This window comes from Stenella coeruleoalba, assembly GCF_951394435.1.
Source record: "Stenella coeruleoalba genome assembly, chromosome: 2".
Classification (NCBI taxonomy): Eukaryota; Metazoa; Chordata; class Mammalia; order Artiodactyla; family Delphinidae; genus Stenella; species Stenella coeruleoalba.
In genome coordinates this window covers 90,108,001-90,125,253 of record NC_137147.1, presented here as the reverse complement: position 1 = coordinate 90,125,253, position 17,253 = coordinate 90,108,001, and the positions used below count along the sequence as shown (strand labels likewise).

The 17,253-nt window shown below is 42.4% G+C and overlaps 1 protein-coding gene across 2 annotated transcripts in view; it reads left to right on the top strand.

The window, feature by feature from the left end:
• The window catches only part of LOC307181968 (uncharacterized protein), a 192,283-nt gene extending 191,737 nt beyond the window's left edge, over window positions 1–546 (top strand). For both annotated transcript variants that reach the window (XR_013827087.1, XR_013827088.1), the window contains exon 11: window positions 209–546. The gene's annotated coding sequence lies outside the window, so the exon portion shown is untranslated. The remainder of the gene's footprint in view (window positions 1–208) is intronic.
• The last annotated feature ends 16,707 nt before the right edge of the window (window positions 547–17,253 follow it).

Sequence of the window (17,253 nt, the reverse complement as noted above, 5' to 3'; positions counted from 1 at the left end):
TTTAGGTATTTATCGTAAAGATTTTTTGTTGTGTTGAATTGTTTGTAGAAAACATTGTCTCAAAGGCAATACATTCACCTTTTAGAAGAGTGGTATATTCCACTAAAGGAAAATACTAGCTCACCCTACGGAATTATTTTCCAAAATCTAGTTTGTTTTTCTCTGCATGTGTGTGTACATTTTAACGTACTGTCTTCCCAACCAGCAGTTTCCATTGAGCCTTTCAGAGGCTAGAACCTCAGGCTGCGCTGAGGAGCCTGCTGCAGTCAAAATGAATGGCGAGATGACTGTGACATTAGTAAACAGGCAATTCATTTCCCATGTCATTGTTCCTCACCTCAAGCTGGTTAGCCAACTCTTTTCGAAAACCCCAACTTGTTTGACCTACTACAAGTTACAGTCCATTTCAAGTCATTCCGTGTAAAATACAATCTTGTCAAAGTGAAGACACCTGCTCCTGGCAGGAGGGTTACGCACCAACTGCCAAGTCCTTTGTTACGGTGTCTAGAAACAAAATGATCTTTCCATCTGGAATGTGTCTACAACTGTGACTGCTGGCCTTGGGTTGACTGCCAACCTCTGGTAGCAGGATGAGGCAGAGAAACATGGGAGGAGGGCACTGGGAAATGGATTCTGATGAGTTCTTGATATTGTGATTTTCAAGTTAATTTTCTCCAAGGGAAGAGTATTTACTTCCCGGGTGACCTCAGCAAAATGCACTATTTCTAAGTCTGGTTTCTTCTTCTGTGACTCCAGTCCTAGTGTATTTACTTCTTCTGGGCTATTTTGAATTTTTGAAAAGTCTTTCATTCATTTTCATTTTTCTCTGAAATAATCTCCTTTATGGAAGACAAACTCTTGATTGGGTTCCCAGGCTTTCTTCAAGGCAGGAGAAGCCAGTGGGCCTCTGAGCTACTTCACTCCCTGACGTGACAGCATGGGACGCTGGAATCCTCCAATGGCCTCCATCAGGAAGACAGCTCTGTCACCATGACACACATGGATTAGCCCTTTGGCAGTCTGGGGCCATCGCAGGAGGTTCCTCTTTCTAGCTGTTATTTAACACTGTGAGTCGAGTCCATTTGATGTTTAACGGATGCATTTTCTAGTACCAATCCGCTTGTTTCTGACTGAAAATTATCCATGTCCCCACAGTTTCCAACTGCCTGCGATTGGAAGTAGAGGACTTCTGAAAAGGCTGGCTCTATTTCTGTCTCCACTGGGTTGTGCCCGGAACATAGCCAGATATAGTGTTCAGGTGGCAGATTTTTTTAAAAATCGCATAACGGAAAGTGTACACTAAAATAAAGAAAGCATTTTAAAAATTTTTAATATTTTTCAAGATTACCATTCTCTGTTGAAACTCATTTCAAAGAACTTTAAGGTTTCAACTAGGGACTATTATTTGATGTAATTGCTAGGGATGGGAAAAAGGCCACCCAGTTTGATGCTTTAAGACAGAGTAAAGAGAAAGAAAAATTTAACTATCTCAAGGCATCCTATAAATTGGAAAACCCAGCACAAATGTATGGTTATTTTAATTGGCCCTGAGGAATTATGTTTAACAATTGTCTAAATGTCCTTGGTCTTCAGATTGAGTGAAATCTTGAAAAACAGCAATCACCAAACTGCAAAACAGAACGTGCTCCCATTGTAGAATTTAGAATTTAGAATCCCTAAATTTATTTCCACCAAAGGTAAATAACCTCCCATGGGCTCCATCTTTGTTTCCTATTTAATTAAAACAACACTAATCACCAGCTAATCTAGCTCGCTCTTAACAAACTATTATATTCTAACAAGTCTGGTTTTGTTTATTTCTTTTTCCTTCTCCAGGGAGAAAAAAGGATGAAAACATGTAGGTATTGTTTTGAGGTCACGAAGGAGATTCATGTAAGAAACTTAAACTACCAGGGGAATCAACTCCATTTAGCCATAAAGCATTTCTCCCTGCAAGCTCAGGAAGGATTTACAATTATTTACAAACAGATAACATTGTGTAGCTCCCTCAGTATTATAGATAAGTCACCAGAAAACAACTAGTTTGACAAAATTGCCCAGCAGCCCATTAAGTATACAGCTGTGCTAAAAATCCACCAGGAGCATCCCTCTGTGGAATTTGCTAAGGAAACAGAGAATGGAGTGAGTTTCCTACCAGACATCTGGAAATCATGAAAGAAGTAGCAGGAAATGGCTTATACCACTGATGTACTGTCATCAGTTGAAGTACTGGTTGTCATGTTTGGGTGTGTGGGGTGTGTGTGTGTGTGTGTGTGTGTGCGCGCACGTGCGTGTGTGTGTGTGTGTGTGTGTTTGCACGCTTGTGATTGAGGGGGAGAGAGAGAGAAAGAGAGGGCATAAATAGATGGTAAACATGCAGTAAATGTTCTGGATCTTCTAACTGTGAATGAATGTTTTATTACAATCTGTCCAGGGATAGCTCAGCTTAGTAACGGCTAGAGAAAGGTTTTTTTTCTGGTTCAGTTTTTGGAAGTGAAAAGTTATTTTCTTCATCCGAAAGGCCTTTCTTCTGGTTCAGTTTTTGGGAGTGAAAAGTCATTTTCTTCATCTTAATGTAGATAACTTCCTATTGTACTATGGTACAATTGGAAAGGAATTCAGCCATGCAAAGCCTGAGACCCTAGTTTAGTGGTGCATATTTAAAATCCTAGCAAGCAACACTTTTTTTTTTTTTTTGCGGTTCGCAGGCCTCTCACTGCTGTGGCCTCTCCCGTTGCGGAGCACAGGCTCCGGATGCGCGGGCTCAGCGGCCATGGCTCACGGGCCCAGCTGCTCCGCGACATGTGGGATCTAACCGGACGGGGCCACAAAGCCGTGTCCCCTGCATCGGCAGGCGGACTCTCAACCACTGCGCCACCAGGGAAGCCCACAAGCAACATTTCTGAAAGTTTATCTTTTATTTTCTGCTCTCCTAAGGTGCCTTCTCTACAGACATTGAGAGAGGTCCAGGTCACTTCTGTATTTGGGAGTAGGGTTGGGGTGAGATGGGGTGGGGCCCTTTGTACACTATAAAATAAAAACAAGTGCCAAAATAAAAATTACAGAAGCTTATACAAGTTCAATATTTGCATTTAAGATACTCTTACTTGGGACTTTCCTGTTGGTACAGTGGTTAAGAATCGCCTGCCAGTGCAGCGAACATGGGTTCGATCCCTGGTCCGGGAAGATCCCACATGACGCAGAGCAACTAAGCCCGTGCGCCACAACTACTGAGCCTGCGCTCTAGAGCCCGCGAGCCACAACTACTGAGTCCCCACGCTGCAACTACTGAAGCCTGAGGGCCTGGAACCTGTGCTCCACAGCAAGGGAAACCACCACAATGAGAAGCACGCACACCACAACGAAGAATAACCCCTGCTCGCTGCAACTAGAGAAAATGCCCACGCGCAGCAATGAAGACCCAACGCAGCCAAAAAAAAAAAAAAAGATATTCTTACCTTCAATTCAGAAAGTACAATTTAATAAAATTTTGCCATTCAAAATGTAATTGGAGGATTTATTTTAAAATTTAAATTATATCACCTATAAGTATCACCTATAGTATCACCTATAATCTGGTAATGGGACAAAGTTTAAAATTATTTGATGAACATCATCTTCTTCCAATCCTGTTGGTTCACTTCTGTAATTAAATATATTAATAACATTATTTGGATATAATGTCAGAAATCTAAAATTTGGCAGTAATTGAATGGGAGACCCTGACCACAGGACCTTTGCGCCTTTCACACTCTTGATAGGCCATCACTTACTTCATTCTCCTCGTTCATGATGGTAAGTAAGTTATGGGAGTGGGAAGTGATTTGAGGAAATAAGTGATTCTTACCATTGGTTTTCAAAGGCAAGTCCATGGACTGTCACCTGCTTCAGAATCATCTGGGCTTTCCATTAGAAATTTACATTCTTGGTCCCCACTCTGAAACTTTTGAGTCAGTATTTTGGGGTGAGTCTTAGGAATTTGCATTTATTACAATGCTTAGGTGGTCTGGGAGGGCAGAAATGTTTGAGAACCACTAAGCTATGGGGATTGAAGGTAATAAAGCCTGATTTTAGATGAGACTAAAGTTGCAACCCAGAAACACTACTCTGCTCACATTCTGGATGGAAGTGACACCTTATGGCAGCCCTATTTTTTTTGCTTACCTCCTATCATTGGGGCCACCTAAATCACTCCAGTGGATTGGGAACCACTGGGAATAGTTTGAGCTGGCCAGTCTTAAAATCCATTTTTTTTTTTTACCAACCTAGTTCTGTTCTTGTGATGAAATACAAGCACCCTGGGCTCAAGGAGCTCCTGCAGTATTCTTACTAGTGTGGTCTTGCAGACAGCACCATGGAGGTTCTAGAGAACCATGAAAAATTCCTGTGTACTACCATGCCTCACCCATTACCCTGGGGCAAGAGTCCACCAGGGAGGTGAAGGAGGGTTGGCCAGGTAGTACTTTACCATCCCATAGTGGCCCTACCCTGCACACTCTACCTCCTGCTCAAGTCAGAGAATCCATAGACTAAAATCCTTCCCCAGGAGTGACATGGAAGCTCAGAGATTCATGGCCAATAAGAATACGTTTTTTCTAAGAACCTGAATGTGAGTCAGCCCTCCCCACTCCATCCCTACTTTCACACTATATTTTACTTGAACAGAGAATGATTATGTTCAATAGGTAAAAAAAAAATGCCTGAGCCCTCCCATGGAAAAGGACCTGGAAAGCGCCCAAAGAACAGAACCGAACTAGCACCGGGGACTGTTTACAAGGAGATGAGCCCTTGTCTGGCACTGCAACCTGCACCCTTCCCTGGAGCATAACCAGAGGAGGACCAAGTACTCTGGCCACAGACAACTCTGGTAAGTTCTGAGGTAGCCGTCCTGGCTTGGGACAGTCTTGGCTAGATGGCAGCCTTCACTGAGAAAAAGTGAGTGAAAGCTATAGGAAAACTATAAAGCAGTACATGTGTTAGTTGTTACTCTTATCATTAACAGAAATCAGCAAATTACAAGGTGATGTCATTTGCTAATTAATCATCTCTTTTGTTGGAGGAACTCTTAGCATGTCAAAACAAAGCTTTTTTCACCCAGAAAAGTTATACGTTGTACTTGTTTGTTTGCATTTGTTTTGATTCTGAAAGTTACATTTCATATTCTAAAGGAAGATTTTAGGTACTGCTGAGAAGTATTGAATTCCTCCCATTTACTTCCTCCCCATTGCCATCCTTCAAATCCAGTGCAAATGTCACCTTTATAAAGTCTTCTGATGGCCCTCTCTCCAACCAAAATTAACAGCTCCTTCCTCTGCATTTTGGAACTTTGTAATTGTACCTCTTTTTAGCATTTCGTCCCTCTGCCTTACATGATAGCTGTTTCACGTCTCCTCACTAGTTAATGGCCTTTCAGGGAGCAGGGGCCATGTCATCTGGGCTTACCCATAAGCTTCCATCACAGTTTACAGATAGCAAGTGCTCATGAAACATCCCCTAAATTAAAGTTTGTAGTCCTACAACAGAAGTCACAAACTGGCAGGTCATAGGCTAGAAACATCTTTACATTTTGACGTAATGGCCTATTGGCAGATTTCACATAAAACTTCGGATGTCTGGCATTTCCCACGGCTATAATCAGCTTGAACGAAGTGGCAGCTGCCCCTTTAAAGGGGGTCTACTTCCTCTAGTTTTCTGCAGTTGCATTTCAATCACTTGATCATTTATATTATCTGCCTGTCCTCTGTGGACACCCTTCTCACAGAGACACCATTCCCTTATCTCCTTTGACATTAGTCAGAACTAGCTGCCTCCATTGATGGATGCGTGACTGTGCTTATGGTGGAGGCTGTTCAGAACCAAAGATGCTATGTTTGCCTGGATCGATCATTTATAGGCCAACTGCCAAGTAATCAATTGGTTTGCTGTGCTCTATGATCTAACTTAAGGTGGAAAAATGTGATCTGATCATATATTGGTTAATTGTTTAAGGCTTAATGGCCTTAATACTAAGTAAACTTCAACGTGAAGCCAGTACAAATAAAACTAATATATACATTAATGCCTAGTTTTCATTGGTCTGAGGCTCTACCAGCGTGACGCTTGTACAGTCTCCCTCCTTAATGATTTCTAGGAATCCACCCAGGGGCTACAAGTTGACAAGGCTTTTTCTACCCGAGATCTCTATTTCCCCATGTCCCACTTTCTCCTTGACCTGCTCCAGGCTGGTATCTGATCCCATTGTGCTAGAGAACAGTTCAGATAATCCTTCCAGGTCACCAAATGCAATGGATATTTTTTCAGTGCTCTTTGTATCCAGTCTCTTGGCAATCCTTGCACTATTTACCATGCTCCCTTTTGCCTGAAGTTCTCTTATTCTTTAGTCACTGTGATACCACACTCTTCATATATTCCTACTGCCTACCTGGCTTCTCTCTGTCCAAAGCTTTCCCTTGCACATTTCTCTCCACCTGATCATTAATATTTGAGTTCTTCAAGGCTGAGTCCTGGTCTTCTTTTCTTCTTCTTCTATATGTTCTTCCTAAGAAACATATTCTTGTCCTCAACTTTAACTGCTACTCATATGCCAGTGATATCAAAATATATATTTATAGTCCATAATTTTTCTTTGTGTTCTAGACCATGTAAGTCATTGTCTACATGACATCTTTACTTGGATGTCTCAAGGGTATCTCAAGTTTAATTTTTACAAATGCATATGTCCCACCAAGATTGGTCCTTTTCCAGGGTTATCTACCTAGTAAATATTACAGCCATTCAGTTGAGCAAGTGAAAAAACTGGAAATCATCTGCCTCACTCACCTCCCCACAAAATAAATAACCATCGCCAAACTTGGACATTCTGCCTCCCAAATGCCTTGAATCTGACTACTTGTTTCCATCTATGTCATCCCCTACTGGTCTCAGTTACCATTATTTATCACCTGGACAACTTAAGACAGTTTGTTAACTGGCTTCCTCCAGTTCATTCCTATGTTGAACCAGAAAAGTCCAGATGCAAATGTGAGCATGCTTTAAGGACCCTTTTAGTGCCTTCCCATTGCTCTTAAGGACCAGCATCCTTGAAAAGACTGTGCATGTGCTGGCTTCTCCTCACTTCTTTTACCCCAGTCATAAATACCCTCCCAGGACTCTGCAAGCCAACCAACTTCTTCAGATGTCAACACAAACATCACTACCCTAGAAAGTCTTTCTTGACCCCCTTTAGTGTGTTCTCTCTGTAATGGCATTAATTATAGTTCGTAATAAATTCATTTTTGTGACTTTGATTAATGTGTTTCCACACTGTGTTTTTGCTCATCATTCCCCTAGGAGTCTCCCTAGCCCCTGTATAATTCAGGAAATAAATATAATATGTACATTTTAGGGGGTAAAATTGTTATTTACCAAGTTATTGATCAGAAATATCTGAGTCCTAAGTCCAGCCTAGCTAAACACCCTGGTATACTTCATCAAGTCACTTCCCATTTCAAAGCAATACTGTCTATAAATTGTCTATAGAACAAAGTCAATAGAAATGCTTTAATTGAAAATAAGAACAGATTTCTATGTGCGTGGCTCCATACATCTCTACCCACACCCTAAATTTAGAATTCTTTCGTAGTTTCAAAAAGGAAAGTGTCAAAGATGGATGGTAAGGACAGAATATTTAAATTGCTTCAGTAAAACCATTAAAGGGAAACTGGGAACAATATTTTGATTGACTCAGCACAACAAACAAATTGCACTGATACGCTTCTAAATTGCTACTATCATGATCTTTAGCAAGTGTATAGTGTAAGTGATTAGTCAATCGAGCACTCAGTATACTGTATGAGCTCTAACAAAAATAGGCTAGATGTGATAATTAGGTGAGAGTGTGATCATTACATGAAAATGAACATAGGCTTCTATCAGTTTTGTGGTTTTGTGTGACCCTCTGCATCCTCGTGTACTGTACTAATAATCATTCCATTGCTTTAAGATTCTCTCTAAAGCATTAATACATGCTTGAATTCACATTGAATTCTACATCTGAGCCATCAAAAATACTCTGAGTTGGGTTTAGATTTAAAAAAAAACAACATAGTCTTACTGGTTTCAATTTCCAATCACAACTTTTCTGCTGAAAATTTCCTGACGTGGTTGCAGAGAATCCTTTGCAGGATTCCTCTTAGGGCATTGGGAGGCAGACTGCAGGGAAAGATATACTATATAATTGAGAAGCAAGGAATTATAGCAAATATTTAAAAGTTGAAGAGTTGTATTCTCTTGACTCTGAAAAAATTTTTAAGGCAAACATATTAACAAAGACAAGTGTCTTTCAAGCACTGTTAACTGCAAGTTCCTCTAGGCCTTTCCATTTCGTTTCTGAAACACTGGTTTTCAGTGACACCAGCTCATCTGAATGTAAAGTGGAAAATGCCACATGTTCTGTACACTTGGCACTCCTCATCTGGCTAGTTCCCAAATCAGAACAGACTTCAGTGAACACAAAATAAGAGCTAGTGTTTGGTTAAAGGAGGACGTAATTTGATCACCTTTTCTGCAAATATTCTGATTAGACTCTAGAGTTTGTTTTTGCTCGAAAGCTGATCGATGGCTGATCCGAACTGTGACGCTGAATGGAGTTAGTGCTGTGCTGCACTTCTGAGCAGTGGGGATTATTTGGAAATCGAATCTCCTAACACAATCAATGACTGCCATTTATCTTCCCGAAGCAATTTGACTAATCAGCTTCTCTCATTTTCCTGTATTCTGACTTTCAACCATGCTTCCTATTAGAGGAGAAACACAGAACTCTCCTTTCAACTACTTTCCATACAATTAACATCAAAGAGAAATAAGAGACTCACAGTCACAGATAAAAAATTAGCCAATTATATACTGAAACTGGGACAAACAATTTTGTCAATAAAATCAACTGGCACAAGATGCAAAGCAGTAAAACCAGGACACTGAGCAGAACGTAAGGCTTCCAGTCCCTGAAAAACCTCACTCTCCTTCCAGTCTGTCACCCACTAGCACAACTGGACAAATGGACAATGGATAATGGAGACTTGGGGAAAACAAAGGTCATGGCTCTGGAGGGGGTCATTTAGGGCCAGTTTCTTCAGCAGGGCTGTATGAGTCTGTGGAATGGACCCAAAGCACTTCCCTTTCTCTACCCTAAGCAAACCTTCACATAAAGGCATTAACTTAGCAGCGCTTGGGACAGATGAACGTTATTTTTCAGACATAATTCTTTTTTTCTTGGGATATAATATAGAGGGGAAAAGAGCCATCGGTTTAAAAACTCAAATACTTAAATCTTGGAACACTGTTTGCCAGACATGAAGAATGAATGACTTGATTCAGGTCGTGCCTCTACACAATAAAATGACCAGCCCGACGCATCACTGAGCCAGCTGCCATGCCATCTTAATAGGGCAGCGCTCTCCGAGGGGTCAGGGCACACGTGGCACATCCATCCGGACTTAGGAGACAGGCCGTGGTGATCCAAAGTGACGCGTCTACTGCTCCATGGTCTTTTCGTTCCATCTGATTAGACACAGCTTCAGTTTTGACTAGTTTACAGATGGAGAGGCTCGATGCATTCCAATTTGCAGTGAGGTTATTATGGGGCTCAAAAGCGAGCTCTCTTTGGTTATCTGAAGCTTGTGTGGTACAGCTAATAAGCAAAACCCCCATTATTCCATGTGTCTGAATCCCTCCTCAGTAGAAAGTTAGGTGCTTAGAGAGCTCTAGTATCTATTTAAGGTCAATTAGAATACCATTTAATGCCTTATTGCTACAGTAATGCACTCTTACCTTTGCAAGGGAGCAAAATGGCCATTTCTGTAAGAGATGGAGAAATGCCACTTTGGCTTGACCTCTGACCTCCTCCTAACCACCATCAGTCATGCTATTTCTGAGGAGAGTGGACCCGTATATTTTTATCAGTTATAGGGCAGGGGAGGGGGACTTGAACTTAGCTAAGACATAAAGTTGGTCTCTTATAGTATTTCTTTTTCTTTTTCTTTTTTTGGCCGCGTTGGGTTTTCTTTGCTGTGTGCCGGCTTTCTCTAGTTGTGACGAGCGGGGACTACTCTTCGTTGCAGTGCACAGTCTTCTCATTGCGGTGGCTTCTCTTGTTGCGGAGCATGGGCTCTAGGCACGTGGGCTTCAGTAGTTGTGGCTGGTGGGCTCTAGAGCACAGGCTCAGTAGTTGTGGTGCACGGGCTTAGTTGCTCTGTGGTAATGTGGGATCTTCCCATACCAGGGATCAAACCCGTGTTCCCTGTGTTGGCAGGCGGATTCTTAACCACTGCGCCACCAGGGACGTCCCTTTTATAGTATTTTTTAAAGGCCCAAATACTGACAGTAAATTTCTAATACCCCCAAAACAGTTTGGACATAGTATCTGAAAGCATCACTTGTTATGTTTGCTTGTCAATGGGCCTCTTTCTTTCCCTTTAAGACCAGAATTGCATCGGCAATCAAATACCCTTAATCTGTCTGAGGAAGAGAGATGTAGAAGTGGGACTGTGTCCCTTGTCCTGTGTCTTTTCAGATCAGACTAATAGTTTCCTTGCACAGTGTCTAGAGGACCATCCATAGAGCATGGGAGATGGGGTAGGTAACAGCCAGGGTCAGCCCAGTGCCCACTGCTGCCAACTGGACATGAAGAATGAATCATGCATTGAAATATCCATGGGAAGGTCTGGTGACCAGGCAGAGAGGCTGACGTTGGAAATGAATAGAAGATTCTTTGAAATTTTAATTTGTATTATGTAACAGATTCCTGACCCCATTCATAGAGCATCAAAGTTAAGACTCAGATTTCACTATTCTTAAAGACAACAGGCCTCTATAACATGAGTCGCACAAGAAAATCCCAAGATCAGCTAACCTGAAATCCTCAACAATTTCCTTTTCAATTTTTTCCCCCTTTTTACCACTAACCTCCAAGCTTAAGTCCACTGTGACTTGACAGAACTCTCCTGCCTGTAAGTGATTTCAAGAATAATCAAAAGATAACAGTAGGGAGGTGGGTCATCTTTTTCAAAGGTGTTTCCTGGGCTAACAGGGGTCTCATGGAGTCTTTTTATCAGTCCCGTACTGAACTTCGATAGCAGTAAACCTGGTAGCTGTGGCTGAAACTGTCCCGCATGTTTGACAAGTGTTATCGTGGCAAGCACACTGAGTCTAAGCAGTGCTGGACAGAATAGAAGGAAGAATAGTCCCAGAGGGGCAGCTTGGGACAGGGTCCCAAATATTACATTAATCAGATTGTCAGCTTCTCAGCAGCCCTTTCAGTGAACACTGACTGAGGGTGTATGTGTGTAGGGAGGGGAGGGGAGGGAGTGGAGAAGAATGCTTTCTGCCTTTCTATTTTTTCCCCGTTTAAAAAATACATGAATAGACTTTAGTTTCTTAGATGTGTTTTAGATTTACAGAAAAATAATGGAAAGAATGAAGAGTTCCCATATATGCCCTCACTTTCTCCCCCCATTTTTCTCTATTATTAACATCTCGCATTAGTGTAGTGTATTTGTTACAATTAATGAGCCAATACTAATGCATAATTATGCATTAAAGTCCATAGTTGACTTTAGGGTTTACTCTTGGAGATATGCATTCTTTGGGTTTGGACAAATGTACAACAACCCGTATCCATCACCGTAGTATCACACAGAATAGTTCCACTGCCCTAAAAATTTCCTACACTATGTCTATTCACCCCTTCCAAGTCCTGGCAACCACTGATCTTTTCACTGTCTCCATAGTTTTGCCTTTCCAGAATGTGTTATACTTGAAATCATAGAATGTAGCCTATTCAGATCAGTTCTTCCATTTAATAACATGCATTTAAGGTTCCTCCGTGTCTTTTCATAGTTTGATAGCTCATTTCTTTCTATTGCTGAATAATATTCCACTGCATGAATTTTCCAGTTTGTTTATCCATTCACCTAGTAAAGGACGTCTGGGTTGCTTCCAATTTTGGACCATTATGAACAAATTGCTATAAACATTTGTGTGCAGGTTTTTGTGTCGACACGATTTTCTGCCTTCCTATTTTTTAGTATGAGACTTGGAGAATTTGGGTTAGATACCACCTTAGCCCAAATTCACGTACTCCGTAAGTCAAGGAAGAAAAGCAAGCGTAATAACCACACATCCCAGATGCAGCACACTGATGGGCAATTGTAGTTGTTTGGTAAATATCGGTTAAATGAACAACAAGATGACCCAATAAACTGGTTCACTTGGGGGTGTCATAGACTGAATTTTGTCCTCCCCAAATTCATACATTGAAGCCTTAACCCCCAACATGATTGTACTTGGAGATAGGATCTTCAAGGGTGTAAAGTTAAGCGAGGTCATAAAGGTGGGTTCCTAATCTGATACGACTAGTGTCCTTCCAAGAAGAGGAAAGCTAGAGATCTCTCTCCTCTCTCTTTGCACTCACACACAGAGGAAATTTCATGGGAGGACGTGGTAAGAAGGTTGCCCGCTGCAATCTGGGAAGAAAGCTTTCACCAGAGACCAACTCTGGCACCTTGATCTTGGACTTCCAGCCTCTAGAACTATGAGAATATAAATTTTTGTTGTTTAAGTCATTCGGTCTATAGTATTTTGTCATGGCAGCCCGAGCAGACTCATACAGGGGGTCTCTCTTCAATGATATTCTTAGGGAGGTTACAGTAAGGTGATGAAGAAAAAAAAATGCTTGTTTTTCTTGCCGATCCTGGGGACCCCTGTGGTTTTGCATAGGCGAGAACCCATTTATCCCCGCTCAGACGTGACTTCCCCCTGCAGTAGGTGCCAAAAGGGGCTCTAATAATGCATCCATATATTATATGTATACATGTGTATATACATATATATATACACACACACATATATATAGTTGAGGTTTAGTTCTAAAACTCTAAATGCCAATATCATTAAGGACTCTTGGGAAATGTATGGGTTTTTTTTTATAAATTAATTAATTTATTTTTGTCTGTGTTGGGTCTTCGTTGCTGTGCACGGGTCTAGTTGCGGCGAGTGCGGGCTTCTCATTGCGGTGGCTTCTCTTGTTGGGAGCACGGGCTCTAGGCACGTGGGCTTCAGTCGTTGTGGCACGTGGGCTCAGTCGTTGTGGCTCGTGGGCTCTAGAGCACAAAACAGCATATTCAGTTTTAAAGATTGTTATGTGCTGTCCGATTACCAACTATACCCATTTACACTTCTACTAAGAGTTTTTAAAAATATTCATTTACCAATGCTGGCTGTTGTTACTATACAAAACAAAAGTAAAGCAAAGTTTTTTAACTTCATAAGCAAAGCACATCTGATAGATTTTACAATTTGTATTTATTTGGAAATAATTATTGAGGTAAGGTTTTTTTTTTTGCAGTACGCGGGCCTCTCACTGTTGTGGCCTCTCCCGTTGCAGAGCAGAGGCTCCGGACGCGCAGGCTCAGCGGCCATGGCTCACGGGCCCAGCCGCTCCGTGGCATGTGGGATCTTCCCGGACCGGGGCACGAACCCGTGTCCCCTGCATCGGCAGGTGGACTCTCAACCACTGCGCCACCAGGGAAGCCCGAGGTAGGGTATTTTTATATGTTTTAATGAGCATTCATATTTCTGGGACTTGCAATTCACACCTTTTTTCCCTTTTACTATCTGCTCATATTTTTCTTTTTAAATTGAAAGAAACCTTTATATATTGAGAAGACTAACTCTATGAGCCACATGAATTGCCCATTTCTTCCAGGACCTTCTTTTGACATTCAATTGTGTGTAGGTATTTTGGGTGTGCAATTCTTTTAGTTTTTATGCCACTACAATATATTGATCTATTCATTTTTGGTTTCCGCCTTTCGGATCATGTTCAGTAATTGTCACACACAGCAAGATCAAATATATATTTTTTCTGTATTTTTATCTAGTACTTTGTTGTTTGGATTTTTGCAATTAAATCTTTAATCATTCCATAATTATTTGTGTATACAGTGTGCAATAGGAGTCTGGTTCTTTTTAAAGAAGTATGAACCAACTTCCTTCTCTCTCTGACTCTGTTCTAGTTCTCACTGACTTCTTGAGAAAATCTGAACTGAATTAGAAGATCTTCCATCAACAGAGATCAGGAAAAGAGAGCTAGAAAGAGAGGGAAGAAAAAAAAGGGAGATCAAGGGGGAAATTTTGGTTGAAAAAGTCAAGTAGAAAAGCCACTTTAGTTTCTCCATCTTCTAAATGAGCAGGTTGGACAGGATAATCTGTGGAGCTCTGTTCCAGCTCAACTTTATAGAATTTGAGGATCGAGGGCAAAACACCACTCTCATCCAGTTTTTCTAAAATGAGACTAGTGCACACTAAACTACTCTAAGCTGAAATGACTTTTAAGCTCAGGAAATACTGGAACCCACCTGAAAGGATCTTCGAGAACTTTTAACCTCAATCAAATCATTTTGCTGATAAGGACACTGAGTCCCAGGGAGGTTAATGGATCTACACAAGATCACACGACCGACGGGTCAGTAGCAGAGCCGGCCCAGGGCTCAGGCCCACAAATCCATATGCAGCTTCCCTCCCACCTAGGTCTCTAGCGATCTCTTCATTTCCTCTTGTCTTCCTTTTCTTGTCATCTCTTCAGTACGGAATTCATTTCACTCTAATCGCGATTGCTCTGCTGGAGGTGACACTGTTGGCAATGAAAGCTGAGAAAGAAGGTAGCTTGCACCAGGAAAAATGTAACAGAGAGAGTCTCTCTCTTAGGAAATGAACCACTTAAGGCAGTGTGTATGTGCTTTAGGCCCTCTCAGGCACTTTAAAATATTTTCCTCTGGGAGCCCAGAGATCTTTTCACTTCTCTTCCGAGAATCTGATTGCAGCCAAAGCAACAGACTCTCCCATTTTTGCCTAAAAGCAATGAAATGATTACCTATATCCTTAATTTAAATTCCCACTGACAGCTCAGACACTGTTGCAGCTGGAGGGGGCGAGCTGACCTTCACATCTATTGTCAGTGTGGAGACAGAGGGGAGTTTTATTGACCAGAGAGGAAAATATGCATTAGGCAAACCAAGCAAGGATGCTCTGACCTATTGGAATATAGTGCGGGGCAAAGGGCACAGGATTAGAGCTGCACATCATCTTAGCGTAAATGCCAATTGCGTCCCTTTGTGAGCTCTGCTGCAGCCCCTGCCTGTCTGTACCTTGGGGACTGCAAGAGAGTCTCTTTCAGTTGCTCTTTGCTTATCTATGGCATTGAGAAGAGCTTTGCTGCTAGCTCCCTCGGGGCTGCCTCTTGAAAAAAAGGGAAAACAACTGATTGCAACATTGCGAATCCCAGAAATTCCATCTGCATATTTTCGGAGCCTCTGGTACACTGGGTCACTCCTTAGGGGGACAGTTTACTGTATTTGCCTTTAGAAATGAACCTTCAGAAATCACTTAAGGGAATGCCCAATGAGCAATTCGGCTTTCTTCTCCCCATTCCCCACCCCCATCCCCGCTAAGTGTCATTGGAAAAGCTCCTCTCTAGGGACACTTGTTTCTGGTAATGTTAAGCCCCAGTAATGCATGAGACTCCTGGATATTTTTGTTGTTTACTTCTTTCCTCACTTCCCATGTATAGGAGGAGAAGGGCAGGCTCCGAGGCCTGTTATGAGTTCACCAGAGTCCTGGGAACCAGCTGTCTTAGGGTCTGCCTTTCCCTACTGCAGGGATCCAGCGCTGTTCTAAGTGGCAAGCACTGGCCTATGTGCTTGATATATATTTTCTCATTAGGCAGGTATTACTAGCATCCCCTTTTGACAAATGAAGAAACTGTGGCACAAAAAAGTTCAGTAACTCCCCAAGGTGATACAGCAAGTAAGTACGGGAGCTGTGATGTGAACCCAGGCATTTTGATTCTAAAGTCCATGCTCTTAATTACATTCCCTCTTCTCTCTTTCTCCTTCTCTCTCTGAAGCAGAGGCTTTTGGTGCCCCACCCAGATTCCCTTTAGCAGGCAGTGCCCTATCCCCTAATTGCTATTGCTGTTGACCCATACCAGTTCATGGCCTTCTCATCTGCCCAGCTGTTATAACCCCCTCTGGAACTCTTCGTTCCAGGAGTAGCTTCTTAGTTCTTATGCAGATGATAAGAGAGCACCCAGGACAGGGCAGCATTCATCTGATGAGGGAGCAGCAGCGGCAGGAACCCTGGAGGAGATGGGGTACTTATCAGGCCCTGTGAATGCCCAGTGGACAAGATTGGTCATCAGCAGAGGCCGGGGGGTTGGGGGAGAGCTCAGCGAAAGGCACCTGAGACTCTTCTGGAGCCTCCAAGACAATTTGACAGGTGTTAGAGCGGCTGTGTGAACAGGTGGGTGTAAGGGGAACACAAATGGTTTATTAAAGTTAATTCGATTTCTTTCGAATCTGTAGCCGTTGAGGCCTGGGGTCACACTAGTTACTTTTGCTGGGTAACACATTATCCTAAAACTTAGGGACATAAAACGATCGATTTATTTTTCTTATATATTCCGTGGGTCAGGAATTCAGGGAGGGTGCAGCAGAGACAGCTTGCCCCTGTTCCATTATGTCTGGGGCCTCAGCTGGGAAGAGTCAAAGGTTGATGGTGACTCTATGCTGGGGGCTGAAATCATCCGGAAGTGCCTTCACTCACAGGTCTGGCTGTCCTAAAAGAGGACAAAAGAGACCCAGATGATCATCCATCTGTAGGACACGTAGACTGATGGCAGAGTGGACCAAGAGGGAGCTAAGGACCTCGTTCATGGAAAGCACCAAAGAGAGGGCAGGCTAGGAGGATGGATGATTGAATCCAGACTCCAAATGGCTTTGACATGCTGCATCCTTGTACCAAAACCTGACAGATGAACTTTCTTGTTTCCCTTCTGGGGTTCCCATCTTTTCTCAGGTCTACTTGGTAGCAGCCTCCGATTCAAGCAGGAAATGGTCTGAATGCTTTAGAAATAGTTATGAGAATGGATATGAAATTAGAGCCACTAGATCAAAGTATGTTATTGCTGGAAGGAATTTTGGAAACTATCTAAATCAGTAATTTTTAATAATTAAAAACAAAACATTTTTTCAAACACAACATAAGGTTCAAGCCCCATGTTCAGAGCAGATAAAAGCATAGCTGGGGCTTCCCTGGTGGCGCAGTGGTTGAGAGTCCGCCTGCCGATGCAGGGGACACGGGTTCGTGCCCCGGTCCGGGAAGATCCCACATGCCGCGGAGCGGCTGGGCCCGTGGGCCATGGCCGCTGAGGCTGCGCGT